Raw genomic sequence first — 5,000 nt, 5'->3', positions numbered from 1 at the left:
TTAAGCTGACACTCCGTGTCAAAAACGCGACTTAAAAAATTTCCCACTTGTGTTCAGCATCAAACCCTTTACTGAAAAACCCTTTACTTGAATTATCAAGCCAAATATAGCAACAACCTTTCTTTCAAATAATTTTTGACTAACAATAATTAATGAAATTTGACCTCAGTGTTGTACAAAATACCACACTTGGTACAATATTAGACCTACGGCTCACTTTGATTACGGCTCGACGGGCGAAAGATTGTTGTCGAAGTCCATTACTCGTCGGGTTCCTGAGAAACGTATCTATTTTAACTTCAGAGTGAAGTATTTACACAATCGCGAGCCATTTCATTGAAAATCTAAACATCTATGAGATACAAAAAACAGACTTGCGAATTATCGCAAATCACAATGCTGCCAAGCACAAAAGTAGAAGGGCGATCAAGTTGCGCGTGTGATCCGTCATAAATATTTTTTCACAAAATGTTTCCGAACCGTTAGTATCACCACAGAAGACAAGAACATCATTCTAAAAGCTTATTCTACGCAAAAAATTAGGTTCTGGATGTAATTTTGAGAGTGGAAATCAAGGTTACGCGGCAGACGGCAAATACAAACTCACGATTTAATAAAGTTAACACACCAGACAGACGCTAACCTCATTTTGACAAGAAAATGCTTTACTATTGCCATAAAAACTATCCAGTTAAGCTCGCATATCATAAAACATGATGAATTCATAAAGGCCACCTTTTCCAGCGAACAATTTTTTGAAACAAACAACATATTTGCTATTAGAGGCAAAAACCCCTTTTATTTCATTACGTGCGTGAAGAGAAGAAACTCAATCGTGTCAAGTCTGTCAAATATGCGCAATATTGCAACAAACTAAATTTCAGGTTCAAACCGTTTCCATGAAGAACCTTTTCCTTGAATAATGAAGCACAAAATAGACGACAAGCTTTCTTTCAAATAATTCTTGGCTGTCACATTTCCAATTATTTTTTTAACCTGAAGACTGTGCAGAGTTGATCACAGATCCACGTAAGGTGTTCGATTCGTTCTCTGTCTTTGTTGAACCCATAAGTTACCAGATTTCGGCTCGACGGGCGATAGATTGTTGTCGAAGTCAATTACTCGTCGCTTTTGAGATTCCAGGTGTTGGTTTTTCACCGCCTGCCTAGTTTATCCAACTGACTTTCCATAATTGAGCTCCATAGGGGTATATTTTGTTTAAGGATCCACTAAAACGCCATTCGCGTTACATGACTTTCGGCGCAATTGCAGGCTAAGTTAATGATTCAATCTCCTGTGTCCACCAGAGAAAACTATGCATTTCCACTACCCTCTCAATCCTAAGAAAATACGCGCAGAAGGCTGCATGCACAAAGACACCACTTACCAGGGGAGTGACAGGCAAGACTTTTACCGACACGAAAAAAAAAAAAAAGACTAAAACAAATAAAACAAACGAGATGCTTCCGTGAAGCATACACTGGGATGCCTGTGGTATGTGTTACAGAAAATCAGAAGGCACTGAATTGTGTGGTATTGAACTACAGCATTCCATTCTCTGAAGAATAAAAAATAAAAGAGAAGCGAGAAACATTGGCTTCTGGCCTGACATGTTGGTCATTTTCAAGTTCCCTCACAACTTCTTTTCACCAAAAGTTTAAGCGTGCCCTCTGAGCATCTGACAGCTTTGTAATACTAAAGTTCACTGAAGTTATTCCCTCTCCCGCGGGGTTAGTATCTGGATGGGAGACCAAAATAATATACCCCTCATAAAACAGAAGCATCGGACTGAAAATACTATTAAGGCTAACAAATGCGAACTCAGCAAGGTACAGATTTTGTTAGCTTGCTTTATGCAAAACAAATATTGATAAAAAGGTAAATAACTATTGATACACAGTTTTTAGAAAGAGTAGAAGGAAGTTTCCGGGACGGTCGATCGAGAATAAAATATTTACGACATGAAAACAACATTAATTTTGAAGCGTGAATATAGAACAACACTTATCATTCTACTGTGTCCACCAGAGAAATCTACGCATTTCCACTACCCTCTCTATCCTAAGAAAATACCAGCAGAAGGCTCTATGCACAAAGATACCACTTAGCAGGGGAGTGACAGGCAAGACTTTTACGGACACGGAAAAAAAAAAGAAAAAAGAATAACACCGAAAAAATGCCACCCACTTTCCGACTGGGATTGCCATACGGCAACCCAGTAATAAAACAAACAAATCCCACCCACTTTCCGACTGGGATTGCCATACTGGCAACCCAGTAACTATCAATTGATTTAAACAAGAAACAGACATCTGCGGCGGATGATGTTCGTACAAATAACACCTGATACAGAAAGAAACTAAGAAATTCGACCATTCATAACATGCCGCTGCTGGAAGTTCTGTACTGGCGATTTCGTCATGCAAGATTGCAACAGGCAAGATTAGAGTAAATATGTCATTCATAACATTCCAGAAGGCTGAATCCAGCATTTTCACATTTTGGGCTTTGAATCAGCAAACGAAATAAAATGAGTCACACTGAAGCCCCAACATAGAACCCATCATTTGGCTGGTCCACTGCAGGTTATAAATTCGGATTTTCATCGAATTTTGTAGAACGAAAGGCTGTTTCAAGTCTCTCGCTATCGGAAATCTTCTCCTTCGCGGATGTGTTTCATTTATTTGTTATTGATGCAGTTGTTCACGGTGGTCGGTTGCTAGGCATTTTTCCTCCGCGACGCTTTTTTGGTCACGTGATCTAAGTGGGGGTTAAAAATGGCGACGTGGTTGATAAACTATGCACGTTTTCTCGCTTGTTGTTTTCATATAAAATTTTCAGTTTCTCATAATTTAAATAAATATGCATTAATTATAGCTTTTCTCATACTCGAAAATCGATCAGGGAGGAGTGGCGGGCCCACGGGCCAGCAAAAAGCCACTCGGCTTGAGAAAACTAAGGTCCCTTAGTGCCAATTCTGACTGCCAACACCGCGCTGTTAAACCTATCTGAACCAATGAGTGAATCTTTGTAACACCCGAGGGCAAAAATCCCTGAGGGGTCGGGAAAATGAATGTACTCAAGGACATACGGTTGAAAATGAATTGCATTTGCGAACAAGAAAGGCCAAAACACGTTAGACGGCCAATAAGGGACGACTAAAGTACCAACCGCACCGCATACAAGATGTTGAACCACCCTAGAAATGCAGTGGACGGGAGGGACTAGCCAATTATTCTCTCCATACCAGGAGATTGAAAATGCGTCAACAGCTTCAGTGCCGGGTACGCGAAACCTAGAATTGAATCTGGGAAGATGGGCGTTGGCTGCATTCGCGAACCTGTCGACTGTATGTGGGCCCCAAAGGCGGTCCAAGTGTGTAAAGAACTCGGGGGTTGTATACCAATCATCGAAGTCTACAATGTGGCTAATCGCGTCGGCACAAGCATTAAGTTCCCTGGGAACCCACTGGGGAATAAGTGTGATATTGTGAGTTCGACAAAAATAGAAAATATCAAGCGCAATAGAGTGCAATTCTGCACTAGGACTCCCTATCTCCACAACACGAACTGCCCCTTGGCTGTCAGAATGCCACTTTACACACTTACCCCGAAACGAGTCTTTGAACGCACTTAAGGCAAATTGTAGAGCCTTAAGTTCTCTCCAGGTAGAGCTCTTAACTGCTTCGCAAGCAGTCCACATACGGTGGGACACCTCGTTAGTGCCCACAACAAAAGCCCCGCAGGCGACGCTGCTAGCATCCGAATAGCTAAACAAAAGGGGAGCATCATAAGGCAAAATAGCTCTCGTATTAAGACTAACGATATTGTTTTTCCAGAAAAATATTTCAGAGAGGCAATCATTATGAAGCCCGATGTTAAAACGGGAATCCCAACTACGGCGGGATTCTATGACCTTGTAAAGGAAACGGGTTTTGAGGCGAGTCAGGTTGCCCAAAACTGGCGACATGGACATAACATGACCTGCGATAACAGCACAATCGCGAGCCGTAACATAAGGTGCGGATAGGAGAAATTTGTCAATCAGAGCGACGAATTTACAAATACGTATATCGGTAATAGAAATGGTGCCGATAACTAAGTCCCAGTTTAAACCCAACCAAACAAGCGTCTGAGTGGGGGTCCATAGTGATTTGGCGGAATTGGCAACAAACCCCACACTGCTTAAGGATGATTGCACAAACAATGAATTTTCCTTGGCCATAGGCAGTGAGTCCCCTTTTCCGCACCCATCGTCGAGGAACGCAACAATTTTAATCCCGTTGGACCTCCAAAACTTAACGAGTGGCCTGAGACACTTGGTAAAGACATATGGGGCTGAGCTTAGACCGAACGGAAGTGATGCAAAACAAAAATACCGAACGGTACCAGAAAAAACCCAGGAGAAACCTAGAAAAGTTTGGTGATCCGGAAAAATATCAATACGGTGATATCCGGACTTGAGATCGAAACTGAAAAGGTAGTCGCCCTTATTAACGTATGATAATAAAACTCTCCAATCTTCACACCTAAACTTCTGTTTCCAAACGAAATGATTGACATGACGTAAGTCCAAAATAAGCCTCTTCTTGCCTGAGGACTGTATCGAGACAGAGAGCGGATTCACGACGTGTGGAATAAAGGGTAACTCAACGACGACGTGAGTGTGGACTAATTCAGCGATAGCCGACTCCACGAAAGAAGCGTTATTAAGAGCTGACTGATTGTTAGAAAAACGCGCCTGACAAGGTGTACTAATGAATGGAATCCGATAACCAAATTTAATAGTATCGATAACAAAACTGTTGGCGCCAATAGTGTGCCAATAACCTAAACAGGACCTAAGTCTACCCTTAAGTACTGGCAATGCGGAATTCTGTTTAAATTCAAATAGATTGCGATCGTAATCGAAATCGGCTAAAGTAATAGAGTCCCTTTCCCTGAAATACTCCAAATAAGAAGGATACATGTCTAATAAATGGACTAAAGCTAATATCTAAC

This window comes from Montipora foliosa, chromosome 11 (assembly GCF_036669935.1).
Source record: "Montipora foliosa isolate CH-2021 chromosome 11, ASM3666993v2, whole genome shotgun sequence".
Classification (NCBI taxonomy): domain Eukaryota; kingdom Metazoa; phylum Cnidaria; class Anthozoa; order Scleractinia; family Acroporidae; genus Montipora; species Montipora foliosa.
Note: the sequence above shows the minus strand (reverse complement) of the source record.